Consider the following 24,996-nt stretch of genomic DNA (forward strand, 5'->3'; position numbering starts at 1 on the left):
ATAAAGGAAGAAATAGAAATGCGTAGAAAAAAGAAAGGGGGAGCAGGCGAAGGTTCACAACCTAACTTGCTAGGCAGCGTGAAAAAGATCATATAGAGCCAATCATTTGCAAGCTTGGGTCACTTTGGCAGCTAGCCCGGGCAAATGAAACACGAGTTATTAAAAAGGTCAGCCTTAATGATATGTATATTCTCCAATGATAAGCATCACTGAGGTCTGATTGACAAACGTCAAAACCAATACACTGGGGACATAACGGAGATTTATTTTCTTAAAGGCTGGAACCACTCCAATGAGAAGGCAGTAAATACAGGCGGATGAGAGGGAAGGATTGTATGGTTGTTGAGGGAAGCGGTGCTCACTCCGGAGTGGCAGGGCCGCCAGCTAATCGAAAAGTTGAGCGGGCCGAGTGGGCGGGGCTAGGGGCCAATGAGAGGTTTGCCTGAAGGGAGGGTGGCGGCGGTTCTACATTAAAGAGTTGAATTGGCGCGGGAGGCTGACAGAAGACGAGAGAGGTATCGCTCTTCCGGGGTCAGTGGGGGGTGAGGAGGTGTGGTTGGTTGAGGCTCCGCCCTCTCCGAGGGTAGCGAGAGGGGAAAGCAATTAGGGCTACGTGTAAAAAATAAAAAAAATAAAAAATAAAAGCTCCGAAAGACTCACGCGCAAGTTGAAAACCTCGTGAATCTCGTGGGAAATCAAACCTCTCCTGCCTTCGGGGAAGTTTACTCCCGAGAAAATTCACTCGTGTGGATGTCACGAGTTGCGTGTGTTGGATCAGGAATAAGCCCCGCCGAGTTTAATTAGGATTTCCTTTCGGGGAAGTGCGCGCTGTCCTATAAGACTTCATACTTATACTGAGCCTGGCTAAGACACTGAGCTTGTCGATGGGTCGGCATTTCGGCGGTTCGAATCCCTAGTAGAAGTCTCCTGCGTGAGTAGGGGGTTGGACTAGATGACCTCCAAGGGTCCCTTCCAACTCTCTTACTGTTTACATCCTCCGTCCGTGGGAACGGGGGTAGTGAGGTAAGGCTGTAGTTCTGCGCGCACTTCCCCGGAAACACCGGGCTTGGGAGTTTACTTAGGAAAATCCCGCCTCAGGTTATCTCGCAACTTTGCATGCCGAGAACCTTTTTCGTCCCGTGCGCAGTTTACGCTTCTTCTTTCTGTGCCTACGGATCCGCACTCGGACTCGGCGCAGAAGCGATCAGCGGTGGGACTCTTTTTTTAAAAAAACAACAACACCAAAAACATGTCTTGCATTTTATCAGAATAAAGTCGGGTGACGTTTCCGGAAGGTCAATATTCTCGGGTTTGGATAAGTAGTCGCGAAATGCGGGGATGGGTCGCCTTTCCTCCACCCAAATTTCCTTGGGTCGGGCTGATTTTAAGGCGCGCGCTCCCACCCCCCAATTAAAAAAAATGCTTTCTGATCATATCCGAGCTGTGTAAAATCTGGATCGTAAGAAAGCTAAATAGATCTTGCAGGACAAACTTGGCGTTAGCCGAACCGGACCCAATGCATGCTTGTTCAGTACGGGGTGGTGGTGGTGGTGGGGTTATCTTGGATATGACTGAACCCAGGAGTAAAAAAAAAACAAATTCGCCTGTTTGCAGCCGACTCCTATTCTCCATCTTGGAACATTAGCTTTAGTACTAGCTACATTTTTTTAATCACCCTCGCTATTAATCCAGTTATTTTCCCCTTCCCCTCCTTCCTCAATAACAGTTCTTCGGATCTGGAATTCTTTCATAAGCGGTCAGCTGATTTAATAAACATTCTTCCTTAATGATGTCTTAAAATAGTAATGTAACTGGGAGAAAAAAGTAATTTAGAAAGTTCAGGATTAAACTTGGATGCTTTCAGTGAGTATTTTTATTTTATAGTGAAGTTAATTTATATACTCGGTGATCATAAATTTCAGCCGAGGCTGAACGTGCTTCTGGTTAGAGAATAGGGCAATAATGAAAGTGGCGACACTCATTCCTATGAAAAAACCTGCTGGTGATCAAATCTTTACTTTTGCTGTCTTGGTAAGGAGAATTAGAACAGGAGGTCATCTGATCCACCCCGGCACACTTTCTACTGGGTTTCCACCGAGCCTAATTGATGCGTTCATTTCTAAAGTTAATCTGCTTGGATAAAAAAAAACCAGTTTCTGTTTGAAACATTGGCTGGAAGTGGGTTAATTGGATGAATGCAGTTTGTGGCTTGCTCTCAGTTATTCTTTCACTCTTGTCCATTAGCTAAGATCTGCCTCACTTCACTTTGCTTCTTGCTAGACTAGGAAAGAACAGGCCTTGCTCCAGCTTCTTCTCTCCATCCCTAACTCAAATAGTTAAATTCAGTTCTGTATGTTGAAGGAGGGAGTTCCAGGAATGTAAGGAAGCAAAATAAACTGGTGTTGAGTTACAGAGGGGGGGAAATGATAAACTGAGTGGGGACCAAAAGGCTAAGTTGCAAGCAAAGTTGTGCCCATTGAAGAAAAAGTGTGAAGTTGTCCTTGTTTGAACTTTGGATGTGGGGTAAGCAAAGATATACTATGAACAAAGGATCTGTCTGATGTACTTATTAAGAGTCTTCATAATTTTTTTATTTTATTTAAAAAAGAAGATAGAACAGAATCAGTCCTAAAGTGATTGATACAAATCATATGTATATTTCTGAGTAAATTTCATTAAATGTGGTTACTACCTTATTTTGCAACTTGAAAAGTTAACGTAATAATGTTACACAAAAAGCATGTTAATGTTATTTAAAACAGACATTTCTGCACTAATTATATAATGATTAATGTAGATTAGAAACAACTTGATTCTCTACTAACAAATGAAATCCCTTCATATTGATTAGAATTAAGCATCATTGAACTCAGTGGACTACTTTCTAAGTAAACAAGTAATTAAATAAACAAATATTTTAAGTAGTCTTGTTTTATCCAGATTAGAGAAACCTCTTTAATTAATACAGGATTTTTCCCTTCACTTATCAGGTAAGCATTTATCTGTAGTGTTCTAAATCCACTTCCTTCCTGGATTAGATTTGAAAGCTTCTACACTATAAAAAATAGGTTTGGACTTCAGTAAATTATTTTTCAAAAAACAGCAAGTACAGCTGTTTCAACTGTTGTGATTGCTATTGTGCCTTTGATTTCTATTTAGTATGGAATTTTACCTATTGTTTTCCTTATGCTTCTGCCTTCCCTATCAGCAACCAGCTAGAAATTTCTGGCTGCCGTGCAATCTGAAAACAGATCATAGAAAGAAATGGGTAAGCAGCTAAGCCCCCCCCCCCATCCCCATCCCCATCCCCATCCCGATATGATTCAGGATCCCTGAAAAGAAGACAAGTTCCCATTCTAAAAAAAACCTATGTGCCTGAAGTTAAGGCAGATCAGTAATATCTGAAAAAAGATAAAATCTTTTCTGTGGGTTTCACAAAAACAATTTTAATACCTTGCAGAATGAATTGTAATAAATACATTGTGAATAAATCTAATAAGGAGACACTTTAATGTTCATGGACACAGCTGGAGTTGCTGCAAACTTCATATATGCATGTATGTATGTACGTACATCTTGGGATATCATCTACCTTGGAAGCTTTAAAATACATTAATAACTTGGAAGTTTTAAATATGTGTTCTAAATTATTTCTGTGTTATACATTTATGATAAGTATTAGTATTTTAGTCAGTTTCCAGATGTGGATTATGTAGGTCTGTTCTTCCAGCAAATAGCTACATATTAAAGGACTGGCAATTGTGATCCACCCATTTTATAAAAGAAATGTATTTGAAAAATGTTGGTATTATGCAATAGGCTTTGGAATGCATAAAAGCCATTTTCTCCACTGAGCTGGACTAATTCCCAGCAGTGCAACTATAGTGCATGTTGCAGTTTTATGTCTGTGAAGGACAGGAGGTTTGTAAATAGTTTGCTACAAGAAAGTTACTTCCAATTTATCTCAACATACAGTTAAGATAAAGCTTAATAAACCTTGATTTTTTTGTAAAATTGTATACTCATCTTGAACTGATGAAAATACTAATAATTACTGTAACATTATGATCTAAAAATGTTGATTTAGAATGTGTCTTCATTTTTAAAAAAAGGAAGGGGCAAGTAAAATTCCAAATCATTGATGCATTTTAAAGATTCCAAAATAGATGACCTCCCAAGCAACATCTAAGAATATTTTACTATTAATTTTTAAATATATTAGCTGCCAGTGTCACATCATTCCCACTTCTGGTGTCTTAAAGTAAACAAACTCAATGAAGCTCCTATGATAAAAAAGGAAAAATTTTGTGAAGTATTCTTGAGAATATCTTCTAATTAATTTGCATCATTCCAGCATGTAGTGAGTCAAGCCATACATAAGAGAAATCTTGGACTAATAGTAGTTGAATCACTCCCGGGGACTTCATACGTCTGCAGAAATCCTTAAAAATCATCTATGCTTTAGAATGCTAAAGTTAATGCCATATACGTATATCCACATCCTTACAATAGTATGGTGTTTATAGCATCAAAAGGAAACTGTTGCTAATATTTAGAAAAGAAAAGTTACATTTTGTCACAGTCTGATAGCTACTGGAACCCTGTGGCATTGTGATTATATTCCACTATACCCAACCTCTTTCTGAAGATTCTTTCAGCATGTCAAATTCAAGAGAATATGAATGCTTGTAAATATATATCCCTGTCCCTTATACATAATATATAGAATTTCTATCGAGGATGCTGTATGAAAATGCAAAAATAATCTCTTAGTTATTTTCTTTCTTTTTTTCTTCAAATGCCATCAATCCCTTGGCTCAACTGCCCTTCTTTCAGGCTAAGAGTTCTACCTGCTTTCTGAGTGACACATTTCTTTTGAGGGAGAGTGAAGGTAACCACATCACATATAATAAATAATGTTGTCTTTCCATTATATTAACTACTTCAATTTTGCACCAATGCTTTTAAGATATTACCCAAGCCTTCAGGAGCTACAAGTGGGTTTGAGGCCATAGGTTGGCATTTTTAAGACTTTGACATTATAAGAAAGTTATAAGATCATTTAGGGGAGAAGTGGGGATGTCATGTAACTTCTCTTTTATTGATAGACACCTGTAGTGATAAGGAGTCCACAAGAAACTCTTAGTTTTATATGGTGTACTTAGATCCTTCAGAAATTGTACTACTGAATTTTGAAAATTGTATGATTTCCCAGTGTTTTTCAATTTAAAAATATCTCCCTTCCCTAGTATGCAGTAATTTACATAAGCTGAAAAATCTTTTCCCCACCCAACTCTTGGGGAAAGCTATGTTATGCTATCTCTACTTTTTTAAAAAAATCTATCCCTCCCATCATGTCAATCAGTTTGTTAGGGAAAGTTTTGTTATACTTCTAATTAGGCATTTAGTTTTCAAAGTTGGATCTGTACCCAGATAACTGGAAGTAAGATCCATTAAACTGTTATGTGTGTACTTAATGTGTATTTTAAAATTTACTATATTTCATATCAGTATGTATACATTGCTTGTGGCTTAAATTCAAGAGTAGGCAAACTTTCATGTTTATATGAAATAAAGTATGATGAAAACAATTCTTGTAAAATTATGTTATTCTCTTTTGTAAAAGCACTGGAACAATATCAGCATTCCTAGACATAATAGGAATTGTAAGCTGGTAAAATAGATCTGGTTTAAAGAAGCCCTAAAACCTTTTTAAAAGCCCCAATCTTTATTTAAAAATTGAATATTTATATTAGAGTTAATTGTTATGGAATGTAGTCCAGATTCCCAGGAGGGAGGAGTGCATTCCAGAAAAAAGACAACAAAGCTCTGTGGAAGAAAGAGGGTGAAAACAGCTCATCCCTAATCGTTTCCAGAATCCCCGAATCTGTGTTTTATGGTTCAAGTAGTCAACTTTAGTTTGGCATGATTTCTGTCCATAAGTAAGGGAAATTAAAGGAAACTGCTTAGAAGAACTTCAACGTGCCTTTCTTGATTTTTTTGAGCCTGAAAATCACATCTAGGTGATTTTAACATATTTTTATACATAAAATTAACAGAGTAACATTCATTTCAATAGCAATTCATGTTTCTGGGTTTCAGTTTTGCAAACATTATTAAGTTAAGACAACTTATTCCCTTGTACTAGAAAATATGCTCATTTTCAATAGATAATTAAACTATGGAAAGGTAAATAGCACTATTGTCTATAAAACTTTGTTCTTTGAAATTGGAGATAAGGTTAATGGGAAATAATTCCACATATTGACAAATCATATTCTGTAAATGGAGTCAACAAATACCCTTAAAATGAAAATATGTTGATATGAAATTTCTTGGACACTTCACTTCGTTATAATTAGCATCTTACAACCTAAAAAGTGCATCTTGACGTAAGGATCAAGTTAACAATAGGAAGTTGTTTTTCTTTTGCAAATGTCTGGTATAAGTAAGTAAGCATGATAGTGTTGAATCTAAGCTAGATCAAGACAGGCAAGATAACTTTGTCTCATAGCCCTAAATGAATTTGCTTACTGATTCCAATGGTTCTTAGACAGAGCCAACATTCCATTAGATAATTTAAAATGTTATTCTAAGAGTGGAAAAGAGAGCCAGTTTGGTGTAGTGGTTCAGGTGCTGGTCTCAGGAGACTGAGTTCTAGTATTTTCTTAGACCTAGTTGGTGTATTTTGTGTCATAAAATGTTTTGTAAAATTTGCCAAATTTTAATGACATGGAAGTCCTGAATTTTGGATTTTTGACACATTCTATAAGACAGACCATTTGAGGTATCTTGGTTCAAAAATTATTGGCCTATTATGCACCATTTCACTGAATAAAGATTATGGGAACAAGAGTTTTAGTATTGTATAGATATTCTTACAATCCATATAAGTAATTGGTATGTTAATGAGTTATTAACATACCAATTAATTTGTATATTAATTATTAGGCATTCATCAATGTACTCCTGAATTAGTCAATACCCCACTTCCTTTAAAGTTAGAAGAATTGTTTTTTTTAAAAAAAAAATCTGTTCTTTATAGGTTAGTCCAATAAAATTGCTTTGTGTGTCATATGAATTGGATTGGCTAAGAAATTCTGTATACATTGAAACAAAAACATTTTCTAGAGGGATGCTTATAATTTTTTGAACACTCTTGAATTTTTGCATAAATATCACCTAAAATGTGATCTGTTTTCCACAAAGTTCTACAACTAGACAACCCAATTAAACCAATAAGTTAAAAACATTATACTTGTTCATTGATTTATTGAGACAAAAGTTTCCAAGGCTACATATTCAGTTTGGTAAAAAAAGATATGAAACTTCATTTTCAGAAATTGCTGTGCCCTCCTTGGGCAGCAGTAACTGCAACTAAACATTTCTGATAATTGTTGATCAATCCAGCACATTTGACTTGGAGTAACTTTTAGCCCATCCCTTCTTATAGAACAGATTCAATTTAGGGATATTGTTTGGCTTCTTCACATGAACTGCTTTAGGTCCTTCCACAATATTTCTAGAGAATTAAGGTCAGGATTTTGATTTGCCTATTCCAAAACATTAACGTTCTTCTTCTTTAACCATTATTTGATGCATAACCTTTTGAGCTTCACTTTATGGACATATAGCCTGATATTTTTCTATAGAATTTGCTGCTACAATCCAAAAATTATAATTCCATGAATGATGGCAAGAGGTCCTAATTTAGGGGCAGAAAGCCAGCCCAAACTTTGGTATTACCACCACCATCTATCACAGATGGGATAAGGTTCTTATGGTGGAAAGCAATGTTTGCCTTTAGAGAAACATTTCATTCAAGCCAAAGATTTTTATCTCATCCGTCCACAGAACACTCTTCCAATAGCACTCTGGCTTATCCACATGGTATTTCTAAATAGTAGATGGGCAGCAATGTTCTTTTTGGACAGTAGTGGTTTTCTCCTTGCACACCTGTTATGCGCACTATTGTTGTTCAGTGTTTTCTTGATGAATAAACACTGATATTCAGCAAAGTAAGTGAGGCCTTTAATTACCCATACATTATTCTGGGCTGTTTTGAGACCACCTGCAATGTTACACACTTTGCTCTTGTGTGACCTAGAATCAGGGGTGTCAAACTCACGGACCGCGGGCCAGATGTCACATGCTGACCCTGCCCCTTGTTTAGCAAAGGGGTGGAAGTCCTGATATGTCACGTGTCACCACCATGACGATGCGAGTTGACATCCATGCTTTAGATGGTAAATCACTCCTGGTGAGGATAGTAATGGTGTTTAATTACACAATCTGGATGATAATGAACTAGTGGAGACCAAACACTTTAGAAACTGATTTGTAAATCTTTTTCAGATTGGTGTGCATCAACAGCAACTGTTTTTCTGAGGTCTTCAGAAATCTCCTTTGAGCCATTTCTGTGTATCTCCATTATGAAGACCAGACTTAAACAATAAATACCAGGACGTTCTTCTTTGAATAAGGCAGGATCTCTCACACTCCCATCTGATTATCACCCCATTGATTGAAACACCCACTTAATTCTAATTTCCTGCTCAAATGAACTGATAATACCAGACATTCACCTACTTTTGCCATACACAGAAATGTAGCTTTCAATCATTTTTCTCAATAAATCAATGAAGATTAAGTCATTTAATTAGGTTCCCTTTATCTAGTTTTAGGACTTGTGTGGAGAACATTTAAGGTCACAGGTATTTCTTGATTTACGTATTACTGTTTGAAGTTACAATGGTGGTGCAAAAATTATTTACAACTGGTTTCCACACTTAAAAACATAGTAGCATCTCTGCAGTCAGGTGATCAGAATTTGGGCACTTGGCAACCAGCATCCATTTATGACAGTTGCAACATCTTTGGGTTACATGATTATCATCTACAACCTTCTGACAAGCACAGTCAGTAGAAGAAGCTGGATTCACTTAATGACTGCATGATTTGCTTAATGACTGCAGCCAAAAGGTCATAAAATCAGACAACTTACTTAATGACCTCATCATTTAGTGACAGAAGTTCCAGGCTTAATTGTGGTTCTAAATTGACGACTACCTATATATGAATAAATATTATATGTGTGTGTGTGTGTGTGTGTGTGCATGTGTGTGTGTGTGTGTGTTGTATTTGTTGTATTTGTGCTGATAAATAAATAAAGGGAGACTAGTATAAAAAGACAACATTAAAAATATGGATTTCTGCCTGGATGGTCTCCTGCATTGAGCCGATAGACAGAAAGGGGGAGTAGTGAGTTCCCTCCCATATTTGGGCATACCAGGGGTTGTAACACACACACACACACACACACACACACGTATTTGTGTTACAATCCCTGGTATGCCCAAATATGAGAGGGAGCTCACTACTCCCCCTTTCTGTCCTTCGGCTCATTACAGAAGACCATCAAGGCAGAAAACCATATTTTTATTTTTAATGTTGCCTTTGCTATGTTTGTGTTATATTTGTGCTGATAAATAAATAAAGGGAGACTAGTATAGATCTATTTCAAGCTATTTAGCTCTATATATATGTGTGTGTGTGTGTGTGTGTGTGTGTGTTGTAATTGTACTGATAAATAAATAAAGGGAGACTAGGATAGATCTATTTCGAGCTAATTAGCTCTCATCAGCTAGCCATACCCTTACTGGGATTATTTATTTATCAGTACAATTACAACACAAATATAAAAAGGCAACAGTAAAAATAAAAATATGGTTTTCTGCCTGCATGGTCTTTGTGATAAGCCGAAGGACAGAAAGAGGGAGTAGTGACCTTCCTCCCATATTTAGTCATACCAGGGGTTGTAACATAAATACATATATGTTACTGGTTCTAATCCCAGTAAGGGTATGGCTAGCTGATGAGAGCTAATTAGCTCGAAATAGATCTATCCTAGTCTCCCTTTATTTATTTATCAGTACAATTACAACATTATATATATATATATATATATATATATATATATATATATATATATATATATATATATATATATATATATATATATGTGTGTGTGTGTGTGTGTGTGTGTGTGTGGTGTGTGTGTGTGTGTGTGTGTGTGTGTGTGTGTGTGTGTGTTCTATATAAATGTATAATGAAACATATATAGGAGTTGCAAGAATTATAGGAGTCAAAGAAATGAACAATTGAGAGAGGAAGCAACCAAGTCATCCTCTGAAAAAGCCTCAAAGAAATGTATCTGTAAGCTAACGCATTGTCTCTTACTCCAACCAAAACATCTTATTGGTAATGGTACATTATTACCAGTGTCTGCTGGAGAAAGTATCATGATTGTTGATGAATGTATGTCAGACCTCTACATAGAAATCAGTGGCAAGTTTGGAAACAAATATAAAATTGGACATTCAAACTGGCTTCTGCCTCTTCCAAACTTGTGATTTATTGTTAAAAGTATTGATACATATAGAAACTAAATTTGAATAAGGTAACTTGGTATCTGGGGTCCATGAATGCCTACCCCTTGGATCAGCACCAGTTCAAGGAAATCTGGTTTCTATTAATTTCTTATCTGAACACATAAGATGATTAGTTCAGCAGAGATGATTTGGGACAGATGTACGGTAGTACATTAAAATGATGCAATTCTTAAAATTTTATGAAACATAAATGTACATTAAAAATTAAATAAATATAAAATTTCAAAACAAATACATAAATTTCCATTGAAATAAATACACTTAAAATGAAGGTTACGATGGATTTTATTTTTTTATTTGATTTTTATAGCAGCCATTCTTAGCAAACGAGACTCTATGGTGCATTTATTTTGTTCATTTTTTAAAAAATGTGGCTAAATCATGAATGTATCAATATTTTGTAAAGATCCTACTTACCACATTCTTAGCAAATCCTGAACCATAATTTCATTTCTGTATGCATATATGTTATCCTTTTAAATTGTGGCCTTTTGCATATACACATTGATGGATTGTTTTGCATGATAGCTCCTAAAATATGACTGGGCTTTTAATTCATCATTCAAAATTTCTATGGTTTGCTAGTACCCATCCTCCAGTGGTCTATATAAATTTTTTAATACAGTTTCTTTTGCTAAAGAATCTCCGATAAAGCAGAAATGGCTTTCAGGAAGTAATTTGATAGCAAGATAGCAATAACAAGTGGTTACAAAAAAACAACAACAATTGCTTTAGTACATAGCTTTTCTAAGAAAGTAAAAATCACATGAACAAAAGGAATGTAAAGTGAAGAAAGAACAAACTGTGGATGATGTCCTGTTTTTTAAACAGTACATATAAAATCACAAGGCAAAATGTGAAGCGAAATGTGTGGCAGATTAGATTTCAGCTGTGGAAGAATTATTCATTTGAGAGGGAGGGCTATCCTCCAGCAGTCAGCAGTGTGAGACTGAACAAGAGTATGATTAAATTGTACAACAGGGAAGTGAATCCAAAGCTCAAGGTGTCATTTTTTCTATTGGGATTGTTAAACACATTATTTCCTCCTGTTACAACAGAAATTTTATACAAAGGGTTGCTTAGGCATATTAAACATCCTTAGACACCTTAATAAAACTCCAAATATGTAGGATTATGACTTTCTATTTTTTTTAAAAGGGATGGATAAGAATTCTATTCTTTCCATTTGGAGTTGATACAAAAAATACATTGCAATTATCATATATAGGTGACACTGACAATGGTGTAAGGAGAGGCCTGCAAAAATGCTTTTGTTAAACCATTTTTCAGCACACAAAAGCATTTGATTGGCACTTCACTGATTTAATGGCCCATTTGTAATGCAGAAAGAACATCACCAAAGATTGTAGCATTATCCTAAATTTAATAATTGAATTTATAGCTGCAAAAAATTCAAGATTTCTGACACGTAGAAAATTTTTGGAGAGCATGAATGGGAAAAGTTGTAATTTTGATGTCTAGTCTTTTACCTCTATGGTTTTTAATGTAACAAATTTGTGGGAAATTTGAATATAATGATTATATGTCTGAAAGTTTTTCAATGGCCTGCAGCAATTCTTGGCTGCAATCTTACATTCACTTTACTACGGAGTAATTCCTTCAGAAAAGTTTCTCAGTAAATATGAACAGATGTATCAGTACAAAATGCTTCTATGCATTGCTTACACTTTCTTTGTGATTTTATATTTTTCTCCGTAAGCTGCCCTGATTTTGCTTTTACAGTAAAATGAAAAGAGGATGTTCCCATCTAATTATCTTGGTCATTATTAAAAAAATATTACAGCAGGATCTATTAGAGTCAAAAATATATTGGTTAACATTTGTTTGCAGATGGTATTTAAACATTAGATTCTTTATACAATATAGTAATGTTTTCCATGTGCTTTTTAATAATATGATTTTTTTTCCAAATGTGTTTGCATAGAGTGCTTAAAGAACTTAAATATGTCAGCATCTTCCTACCAAAACAGTTGAAGTCCAGAGATTTAGCAGTGTACAATATGGCAACCACATACCGTGGTTTTTCTTAGTGGTGGCTTGCTTCTATGATTTTCTCAAATTGTGCTTCCTTTTGTTTTGTCAGGTAATTCTTCACCCTGCCTCATGAGTGAAATGTACATAGTTGTTTACTTTTTTTTTAAAGGCACTGCTACAAGATTGCATTTGCTGCAAATATGTACTCTAGTATACACAGAACACTAATCTGCCCGAAAAAATGCAGAGTCATGCTGCAGAGTGATTTTTGTTCATTTTCACTTCTATCTCTTAAATCAGTGCCATTCATAAAAAGCCCTTTTGTCAAGTATGTCCTACTGAGTTACTGAGAAAATCTATTTTGGACTTTTCCCTTGAATGCTTCTGGTGAACTCTGTGGGCCTGGAGAATGGACATTTAGAAATGTTGAAAGTGTCATTGCTTTTAAATACTCATAATTGCAAGCCATGTACAGACGCAGTTCTAGTTATATTAGGCTCAAATCACATTAACCAAAGTAAAAGGAAAATGGGTACACATTCATGCTCGTTCTCGAATTGTTTCATAAAAGACTTTTTTTTTTCCTGCAGCAGTTCTTGCTACTTCTGCTCATCTCTTGTGCCAATATTTTAGACTTGCTTTCCACAAGAGCTTACAAATCAAGCAAGTTAATGTCTTCATTAAAACTGAATTGCAGTTTACTTTGGGAAAAAACATATTTAATATTTCAAGGTATTGAACACTAAACTACCATTAAGCTCTAACTAATGCATTTACTTTGCTGACACTTGCTCTCCGATGGGACATGTAGCCTAAGTTATATCTCTGGATGTTGAACATGATGTTTAGAGAATACTACAGAGAATGTTTTAAACCAAGTTTTAGATCCTTTTATTCTCAAACTCACTTTCTATACTTGAGAACAAGTTTTAAATGGTCTAGTTTTCCTAATTAATTAATTAGCAATTCATGGGCTCCTTTTTATTGCTGTAAGTTAAAATACCCTACAAATAGATACATAAGACAAGATGGGAAAACATTTGCTTTTGAATTTGGAAGCAATATTTTGTTTGGAAGGAATAATAATAATAATAATAATAATAATAATAATAATAATAATAATAATAATAATAATAATAATAATAATAATAATAATAATAATAATAATAATAATCCACTGACAATAATCCTACGAAACACAAAACTGGGATACCAAATCTCAAGCCAACATGGCAAGATAAATAATCTACTATACATGGATGACTTTAAAATGTATGCGAAAAGCCCCACTAAACTTAAATCAATACTCAACACAGTTCAACTGTTCAGCAGTGACACCAAAATGAACTTTGGGCTTGAAAAATGTGCTATATTATCCATGTGGCGAGGAAAAATGGAAAAAAACAGAAGGAATAGAACTGGGAAATGGAAATATAGTGAAAGCATTAGCAAAGGATGATGGTTACAAGTACCTAGGCATATTGGAAGTGGATAATATCTTGAATGGAAAAGTCAAAGAGTCAGCGCAAAAGGAATACATCAGGAGGGTCCGCAAAATATTAAAATCAAAGCTGAATGCTGTAAACATAATTAAAGCCATTAATACATGAGCAGGTCCAGTGATACGCTATTCAGCTGGAATCACCACCTGGACTCTGGCTGAACTGGAAAACCTGGACTGGAAAACCTACAAACTTTTGAATATGTACCACACTTTACATCCACGAAGTGACATCGACAGGTTGTACCTGCCAAGAAAAATAGGGGGCAGGGGGCTATTGCAAATCCATCAAACTGTAGAAGAAGAAAAAGTTTGAGTGATTATGTGAACCAAAGTACAGAAAAATTGCTGCAGGCTGTGAAAACGGAGAACAGCATAAAAACAACAGAAACAAAGGCAGAATATAAGGAAAAACAGCTGGATGACAGATTAAATAGATGGAAAACCAAAGCTTTGCATGGACAGCACTTGAAAAACATTGAAGGAAAATGTGATGACAACTTGACATGGACATGGCTTAAGATGGGAACTATCAAGAAAGAAATGGAGGGTTTAATACTGGCTGCTCAAGAACAAGCACTACAAACTAATGCCATGAAAGCGAAGATACAAAAATCCACTGACAACCCAAACTGCCGACTTTGCAATAACAAAGTCGAAAATGTTTCACATTTAATATGTGAATGCAGCAAAATTGCACAAACTGATTACAAAGCTAAACATGACTGAGTTGCTAAATTAATCCTCTGGTCATTATGTAAAAAATATGATTTACCTGTATCCAGAAAGTCATAGGAACATAAAGTGGTAAAGGTTATTGAAAATGAGAAGGTGAAGATCTTGTGGGACTTTCGAATACAAATGGATCGTCATTTGGAGCACAACACGCCATATTATACGGTTGTAGAGGGTCAAAGTGTACAGTTTATTGATATGGCTGTTCCTGGAGATGCCAGAGTCGAAGAAAAAGAACTAGAAAAAATAATAAAATCTTGCAACCTGGCCATCGAAACTACACGGCTATGGAGGAAGCATGTAACAGTGATACCCATTGTCATTGGGGCACTTGGCCCCATGTCCAAGAATTTTACAAGATACATCAACAAATTGCAGGTTCCTGCAATAACATCAGTGGAACTGCAAAAAACTGCGCTACTTGAAACATCTTATATAGGGTTTCCTGCCTAGGCAGGGGGTTGGACTAGAAGACCTCCAAGGTCCCTTCCAACTCTACTATTGTATTGTATTGTATTGTATTATATTTTAAAAAGGTACTTGGTTGATACCTAGGACGCTGGCAGCAAATCGTATCAACCATTAGCACCAGTCACTGGTGTTTGTAATGCATTTTTGAATGTTCAGTTGGCTGAGTTTCATGTTTAATGAATAAAGTTAATAATAATAATAATAATAATAATAATAATAATAATAATAATAATAATAATAATAATAATAATAATAATAATAATAATATCATCATCATCACATGGGTATTGTATCCATAGATACTATGAGTTGTTAAAATTCTCTCGTATGTGGGGAAAGTTCTTCAGGATTGATTTTTTTCCTAATTGTTCTGATTGGTATTCTGAGGAAATAGCATTTTCTTCTACGTGTGTGTGAGAGAGACTGTGGACGTGCCTGGGTCTATGGAATGTGGTGAGGTATTTATTTTATATATTTATTTAGAAATTGTGTATGTTACATGTATAATGTTCTATTAACACAATTTCAAAGTGATTAACAACGGGTTGCCAACCCCTTGGCCATGGGCTATGGCCTATTTGGAATTGGGCTGTGCCAGCGCATATACACACACATGTGCTGCTCATCTTGCGCAAGTTGATCTGCCCACACACGCATGGCTGGTTCTCCTTTCCCCGCCCCAGCTATGCTGACAAGCCCCAAAGGTTGGGGGATGCTGGTTTACAACATAGGTACTCCTCTCTGACTGCCTCCTCTAACAGTGAGGGGTTGGAGGTTGAACTAGAAGACCTCCAAGGTCCCTTCCAGCTCTATCTGGATTGAAATTGATTGATGACCATTAAAAATTATGGCAGTGTAAAGAAAAAACGTTTTGTCACCAATCGTCACATTTACATCATAGTGATCATATGATTGCTACTTGTGTGTTTCCTAATTGGCTTCTGACAAGCAGAGTTAATGCAGAATGCATCAGTAAAAATGCAACTCATGTTCATGTGATGTAGAGGTGGTATTCAGCCAGTTCTGACAGGTTCTGGCTGACCGGTAGCGGAACTTTTGAGTAGTTCGGACAATTGACAAATACCATCTCTGGCTGGCTCCTCCGCCATCAATTCGCTGCCTCCCAAGTCCCAGCTGATCGGCTGCTCTTCTTCTTCTGCCCTGCACAGGAGAACGGAGCTGGAAAGCAGGTTAGTGGGGTGGGGAGGGAATGGGGATTTTTACGGTATTCTTGCCCTGGAGTGGGGTGGAAATGGAGATTTTACAGTATCCTTGCCCTGGAGTGGTATAAGAAGGGAATGGAGATTTTGCAGTATCCTTCCCCTGCCATGCCCACCAATCCACGCCCACCAAACCATGCCACACCTGCAGAAAGTAAAACTTTTTGAATCCCACCACTGATGTGATGTCTTGCTTAATGACCAAATGGGAAGTGCTATAGGTTGGTGACTGTCGTGTGATTTTCTTCTTAGTGACCGCAGGGCTTAGCGATGGAATTGGTAATCCTAATTGTGATTGTTAAATGAAAAACACTTGTAAATTACATAGTTTACAAAAAAAGAAAGATTTAAACAAAGTTTAAAGCAAGAGACGAGAGGCTAAATAGTAGCCCTTCTTATACTTTTCAGAGATAGTGCCCTGTTGAGGTATAACAAAGGAATAGAGAATTTTCTCTGCTGTATCAATGGACTATGGTGATCCTTGACCTATTTTCAAATATTGAAATGCATATTTTGCAGAATAGGAAGCAAAATGCAGGTGTTAAACTATAGTTCTTTATCCATATATCTAAACATACAGAATCTTATACCTAAATTGTTTACATATATGTGAGTATGTATGCAAGTGCAAATTTGCTTGAGAATGATGTATCTGTTTTACAGTATTGTGTGGAGAATATGCTGAATCACACTTCCTATCTTTTGTATTACCTACATGTAGCACTTCTAAAAATCCCCAGTTAGGTGTGATCTTATTCAGTGGCTTTTAGAACATTTAAAATAGTATTGTCTCTCACTCTATTTCTTGAATATTTTAAATGTCCTTACAGAAATATGGCACACAGGCAGATGCTGCATTAATGGTCAACTTCTATATCCAAAAAGCTGACACAACATTCTACTCTTCTGTAGAATGACCCATGATAATTACACCAGTACAGTTGAGGACAGTAAAGAAGTTTGTTTGTTTTAAATTGGCCAAAGTCCCATCTATAAAGACAGATCTTTAAAGGAAGGGTTTATTCCTGTTTATTATTTTCCCCGTCCTTATTGGATTATATATATTTCACTTTTCAGAGCAAAACCTAAAAAGGTCTAGTTTGAAGTGCCAGTAAAATGTGTGACAGGATTCTTGAATATTTTATTCTCATCGTGCTAAAGAATAATTAAGATGTAAAGAAAAGGGTGAGTCATTAGAATTTAAAAGAGAACTTTTGGGATCCTATGGCTGCAATACTAAATACACTATTATGGAAGTAATTTGTGACTGGCACTTCTAAATACGTATCTTTAAAAGCAGCCTATAAGTGGCAGGTTAAGCTTTTGTGCATTGGAAAATCAGACTTTCAGAGCAATTTGTCTAATGTTGAAGGCAGAACATAGTGCAGCTGTTTGGGATGGGGCTCGATCTTGTTTTTGCATAATAACTCTGAACAAAAATGATAATTTGTTTTTAAAATAATAACACAAAGAATCTGGACTCTGACTGAAAAAGCAAGCGAAATGTTGCAAATTATATTATCAAACAATGAAACTTGACTATTTAAAGTAATGGTTAATAAACTTGTTATCGTCTTGTACTTAAAAAACTCCCAAGCTACTCTTAGATTATAAAAACAATACCATGAAATCTACTGTTTAAAGTTTAACATGTTTGTTAATAATTTTAAAGTAAGATGAGAATGCTGCTCATTCTATCATTGATAGTTCGGTTTTATTTTTAACCAGATTGTGTTTGTTTCTGTAGAACAAACAAAAATGAAGTTAGAGGTCCTGGATTTAATTGGTCTAATTGCTAGCTTGTATTTTTTTTTCTTAGAGTTATGTAAAGTTAAAGTAGTATTCAAAGTTTTTGAGAATTGCGTCCTTGAGAACAGATGCTTGACCAGAATTATCTAGGGCAAATTATAATGTAAGAATTAATTTGCAAGTCAGCAATTATTTCCTTACAGAAATCAAAAGTCCTTGCTTTACATTTTTTCAAAGAAATTTTTGATGGTCATAGAGCAGAACTATTGTGGGGTAGTGGTGGTTGTTATTGTTATCTACAGAATAATTGTTAGTACCGTAGTTAGAAGTGGTATATACAAGAATAGTTTTCTCATGTTGATCTCTTCAAACTTTTAGCTTAAAATAGGCTCATCCTGTTGATTACAAATGTAAGAATCCATGATAAGTGGATTTAAAACTGTAACTTTATATGACAGCTCTTTGTAATGATTATTGCAACAAAGCTTTCTTTAGATTTCAGGATATGTTCTTTCCTGTTTTAAATTCTTGGAAATGACATGTCATACATATGCAATACTAGAGCATAATAAAGCTGATATTTGGGTTCATATTATTTTGTCAAACCAACACTAAGGATAATCTGTTGTATTATATAAGATTTCCTAGAATATAACTGTATTCTAAGAAAACTTACATAATACAACAAATTATTGTATTAATTCAGATTCCTACCTGGGCTAAGTTTGTATCTATTTGCCAATCACCTTAGGAAACTTCATTTTAAGGAAGTAAGGTTATATTTTATATCATTTTTTTTCAAATTTGGCCAGTTATCTCTACAAATGAAATAATGCTGCAAATGCAACATGCCTCAATTCCTTCGGACTATTTTCATAGAAAATATTCCTTAATTTTTACTATGAATTAAATTAAATAAGTAAATACAATTTGATTTATCAGAGGGGAGATATGAAAATCTGATGACATTTTAATCACGTCATATATCAATAATTAAGTAAGCACCTATTCACATATATATTAACATCATTTCATCATTAAAGTTGAAGGTAAGTTTAGGAAAGGCTTATTTCTAAACAGGTACATCCAGAAATACATGCATACATACATACATACATACATATATACATACATTTGCATTGAAATTTATTTTTTTACATCCTTATTTACTTTGTGCAAAGTTTGATCTGGTGGCACTGCGAGTATTGAAGACTAACTCTGCCCATTGCAGTAGATTGATTTTTACCGGCTCAAGGTTATCTCACTCTTTCATCCTTCCAAGGTCAGTAAAATGAGGACCCAGATTGTTTTGGGGGCATTATGTTGATTTGTAAACCACTTAGCCTGTAATGCACTATGAAGTGGTATGTAAGTCTAAGTGGTATTGCTAAAGTTTTATTGTGAGAATACTATTTAATGTAGTTTGTTCCCTATATGAGGGAGATGGGTGGTTAAGAGTGTCTGTGTCTGTGTGTGTATCCTGAATATGAAAAAGGGAACAGGAGAATATGTCCCAGACTGCAGGTTTTGTCCAGCTCATACTTCCTAATGTTCCTATCCTAATCCTGCTGTTATTTAGGGATGCAATAACTTTACTAAGGTTGTCTTTGAAATTGCTGAAGAGACAATTTCACTGGTACTATGCTATATAGTTTAGTCCTACTTTCTTGCTGAAGAAGTCTCCTTCAATTACCAAGAGCCATAACCACAATCCCATGAAGGATTTGTTGTTCAATTTATTTATTGAAACATTTCCCACTTGACTCTTTGTTTGGCACTATATTGGATAGCCATTTTCAAAATGATCTTGCCAGGCATTTTCTTGTTCTGATGTTGTCAGGATGATATCTTCTTTTCCTCCAGTTCATAAAATAAAACATGCCAAGTGATTTGTGGACATGAAATACATTTTTTAAGAGGATGTCAGGTAGTGTTGGGTGGTATCTCCCTTCTTACAGAATTTTTTTTAGTTTAGATCTAGGCAATCATTATCAATAGAATGAAATGCATTAGCTTATTTCAATAGTTCATCCTCTGTCAGCATGATTATCTCCCACCTGTGCCATCCTACGTTGGTGGCCTTTCACCATCTTCAAAATTAATATTCCTGTTGCAAAATCATATAATGCACATCCATCAATTTACATAGCTTTCCTTTACTTCCTACACCCACATAAAAACACCAAACAGTATAATGTATGAATAACAATATTATGCACTAATTATACAGCTATGCAGACTCTTTTATCTGGCACAAAAGTAAATGTCTGTATTAGAAAATGTATATATTTTAATAAGAACTGCATCTACATTTGTTTATGTAAATTTATTAGAAACATGGAAATTTTCCCACTGTTGTTCATTAGGTCTCTCCTAATTTCTTTTTTAAATGATACGCAAAAATTGAAAAAGATGCATAAAATATCTGTTTTATGCACTAAATATCTATGTCCTGTTATGAAATTAACTTTTAAATTAACATTCAAGTCATGCTACTTAAGTATTTAAAGAAATAGAAAATAAAAGATAGAAACACATACTTAGTTTCATTTTAAAATAGTCTTATTTCCTGATATCTAATGGGTGTCTTTAGAATCGCTTGGGTATTTTTAAGGAAGTTGTTGTGCCATATAGACGTAAAGTGTGTCAATTCAGCTGGTCTATAGTACTTTGAAACACTATTTTTATAAGATTCCAATAAGGTATTGATTGTTTCCAGATTTCTATAAACTCATATTCAATAAGGCACCTTTAGTAAGTTCTATTGGCGGCATGTTTAATAACAAAAGGCAATACTGTCTTTTATATGGTAGTGCCTGATCTTGAGTGGCACAGTGGTTAGAGTGCAGTACTGCAGGCTACTTCTGCTGATCACCGGCTGCCAGCAGTTTGGCAGATCAAATCTCACCAGGCTCAAGGTTGACTCAGCCTTCAATCCTTGCGAAGTGGGTAAAATGAGGACCCAGATTGTTGGGGGCAATATTCTAACTCTGTGAACTGCATAGAGAGGGCTATAAAGTACTGTGAAGCAGTATATAATTCTAAGTGCTATTGCTATTGCTATTCCAATATCAAGTTAGTGCTAATCTTCTTGTGATACAGTTCATAACAGGGCTGGAAACCTTTTGAGACATATCTCATTTTACCAAACTCTTTCATATTTTTCATAGTTTATTACATATTTTTTTAAATATTTCTGGAGTTTAATGCTTTGTTAGTTTGATTTTTTATTGCATATGAACATTTATAAGCTGTTATAGCTAAAAATGAGAAGAGGTGGCATGTAGCTTCTGAATAAATAAATATGGATCAATTTGCTCACGAAGATTAAGATAGATTGTTGATTAGCACAGAATTTTTGAAAATTTAGACAATCCTCTGTTTAGCTAACACTAAAGTTTATTTTGGACTCAGCATATTTGACCCCAAATATCCTAAGTGTTGTGTAGAACTGGCCAAGTCTATTAAATTACTCCAGTGATCCCCATAATAATGATGAATTTATTTCATAACTCTCTTCATAATTAATAAAGGCTTCATTGTGGCCACTACTATTCTCATATTGATCATCTCAGCCATTTACATTGGGACTGGTAAAGCTGTCTCTTTACTCTGCTGAGCAGACATTTATTTTATTTGGATAGCTCTCATCATTTGTAAATTATGTTGGGGATATTGACTGTCATGGAAACTACAGGTATTTCAGTGCTCTTGTGATGCAAAAGCTGGAGCCTTTTTAGCATTTGAGGTTAATGTTTTGCTCTGATGTTTTTTGTTTTTTGTTTGCATGAAGACCTATAAGAGCTTTATGAACGCTAATTAGTCAAGCTTTTCAGAGGAGCATTAGCAGCCTTGTTTTTACTCATGGCTAAGGCTGCATCTCCTCTCCCCACCCCTATCCCCATGTTTCTGAAATATGTTGAATGCTCCAAGAGCTTGACTTGTTCATTTACAAACACATGTTAATTGTACCACATGCACATTTTTCTACAATATATGCACAGTTTAATTGTATGCCAAGACAGCTTATTTTTTGTGTGGGTGTATACGTTCACATCTTACATCCTGAGTTTTGACTGGACTATATATTCCATCAAATACACTGGAAATGTTACAGTAGAAAATTTTGCTCATTTTACAATATATGACAGTTGTGTACGCACTGTTAACATTTCTACCTACAGTGCTGAATCAACAATAAGTTGGGTTTAAATTATATTTTGTTTGTAGTGTCTTTTTGTTTATAGATAATCATGGCATAGTTTTAACACTCGATTATTACATTCTTCCTCCTGTGCTGTATGTAAAACTGTGTCTTAGGAGAGTCATCAATAATTTATTGAAATTCCTGCCTGTGTCTTATATGGAGTTGATGAATTTGGTGTTCCAGCTTTCTATCAGCAAATGTTTAATGTTGTAATTTTATTGGGGGAAAGGTCTAAAGGGCTTTGGTTATAATGCCATGACTCCATCTTGCCTATTTTAAACACACCTTCCTGTGGAGGCAATTGTTAAATTACAGACCAGTTATCTTCAGACCAATTATCAAGTGCAAATGCTGTTTTCTCTCCCTCATCTTGCTTATTTGGGTAATAAGGATGAAGAGTGACCCACTTTGAAGTACAAACACTTTTGTGTGTGATTGTGATCAATATAAAATAGTTCCGTGGAATTGAAGAAAAAATTGGCACAAGTATCCCCCAAAAGTCCAAGACACCAGAACTATTTATTTGTGCATTTCTATACATTGTGAGGGCAAGAAGCCAGTTTACATACAAAATTGATTTTGACCCAAACCTTATTTGTCCTGTAGTCAATTTTGTATGTAAAATTGTTCTTGGCCTCGCAATGTATGGAAATGCACAAATAAATAGTTCCTGTGACTTGGACTTTTTCGGGATACTTGTGGCAATATTTTCTTCAATTCCACAGAACTATTTTATACTGATCACAATCACATATAATATTTGAACCTCAATGTATTATCTAAATTAATACAGTATAGCAACAGAATGTGTCATTATGAAAAATGCATTAATAAGTTTGTTGATTAGAAAATATTTTTTTAAATGTTTTAAAATTTATTTTAATGGATGATAATTTAAAAAACAATTAACTAATTACTAAACTGCAGTCCATTTTAAAAATGTTTTGGGAGAGAGTTTGGGTTGAGAATGGGATTATTATCCTTGCTCAGTCAATCAATCAATTCTTGTCATTAAAACATTTCAAAGGACAGAAACAGAATATAGTGTCCCAAACTTATGAGTGTCAATATATTCACATTTTATTGTTATTACATTTTCTTTTTGAATGACATAAATTGGGTGCCTCATAAATCCATATTTTTTAATATATTGATAGGATAAATATTCAGTTTTATCAACAATTAAAGAAGTTTAAAATGAATAATAATTTTATATAATAAAATTAAGAGCTGGAGTTTTCTTTTGGCCATATCAAGTGTCCCAGTCCTTTTAAAAAATGTTGGATGTGTTTCTTACATTTTTAAAATAAGATTAAGACCTCCAAAATGATTTAAATATATTAATGTGCTGTTAATTATATTCAAAATGGAATTAACTTATGTCTTGATAAATGTGTTAAACCATATATTTTTTCTAAATCGAAATTAAATATTCACAAAATGATTTCGTTTTGTTGTAAAGGTGAGTTTAGATGACCTCTTGATATTTCTAATTCAGCTTAACTGGTTTTTGTTCTCTAAGCATATGTGTCAGAAGTTTTTATATTGATGTCCGATTCTTTAAAATAATATTCCTCTTGCATAAATTTTGAAGTCTTTAGAAAGATCAGAATGTTATTCTGAAATAAGTGAAATGCTACTTATTTGAAATGGGATTTCTTTTGAAATGTGCATGTACATTTTATTTCTCTTGTTTAATTCTCATTTTGCCTTAACTAGACATTCCATGTGGATATTTTACATTTGCATTATACTTTTACGCTTTTGTTGGCCCCTGCTGTTAGAAATCAAATATACTGTCCTCTTTTTATTTGTTGGGGATAAAAAACTCCCAATTTTAATCTGTTCATACAGGTATCTAATTTGAATCAGACTGGCAAACTGCAGGGCTCTTGTGCTTGTTTAATTGGTATCTTTCTCATCACATTTGAATGAACTTGCACATGCACTGCAGGATACCACTAGAGACAACTGAATAGTTAAGGCTGTCACTCTGGAAACGGGATGGTGAGATGCAGCCAAGCTAAAGAAAAGCTTGGATCAGATAGATTTTTAAAAAGTGTTTCCCCCCCTCCTTTATGAGAGGATACATAATTCTTGGAAACGTCTTGTCATGACTGATTCCATACATGATATGTACGGTATGTGACATTGATAATTTTATAGACATCCAGTTTTATGTCTATTGTGCAAATTGTATTTGTCTGCCAACGTATATAAAACTTTTATGTGGTAGAACTTCAGACTGATTTTATCCTTTTTTTACCAAGATTGACAGGAACACACACTTTCTGGGACAATCTCCAACAACCTTTGCCAAAATTGGTCAATGGACAGGGATGCCAGCTATAGTTCATCATTATTTGAGGATTAGGGGTACTCTGTGCCTGGTCTGCCAACTGATTGCAACTAATGGACGCTTATAAGTAGCAAGTTGCATTGAAAACTCATTCCTAGCTGCTTATACTGCACAAAGTTGCCGGTTTAGCCTACTTCTAAGATAACAAGGGAGGCGATGGCTCAGTGACTAAGACGCTGAGCTTGTCTATCAGAAAGGTTGGCAGTTCAGCGGTTAGAATCCCTAGTGCCGCATAACAAAGTGAGCTCTCGTTACTTGTCCCAGCTTCTGCCAACCTAGCAGTTCAAAAGCATGTAAAAAATGCAAGT

The 24,996-nt window shown here is 35.0% G+C and overlaps 1 protein-coding gene across 4 annotated transcripts in view; it reads left to right on the forward strand.

Moving 5' to 3' along the window:
- The first annotated feature begins 485 nt into the window (after nt 1-485).
- The window catches only part of ZBTB20 (zinc finger and BTB domain containing 20), a 546,378-nt gene continuing 521,867 nt past the window's right edge, over nt 486-24,996 (forward strand). Inside the window, exons 1-2 of one of the 4 annotated variants that reach the window (XM_081950745.1) lie at nt 1,652-2,523; nt 4,837-4,891. The gene's annotated coding sequence lies outside the window, so the exon portion shown is untranslated. Of the gene's footprint in view, nt 516-1,003; nt 1,024-1,651; nt 2,524-4,836; nt 4,892-24,996 lie in introns of those variants that run through there. The other 3 variants (XM_081950746.1, XM_081950743.1, XM_081950744.1) reach the window with 3 other exon arrangements.

The sequence above is a fragment of the Natrix helvetica genome (assembly GCF_964273705.1).
Source record: "Natrix helvetica genome assembly, chromosome: 4".
Lineage (NCBI taxonomy): Eukaryota > Metazoa > Chordata > Lepidosauria > Squamata > Natricidae > Natrix > Natrix helvetica.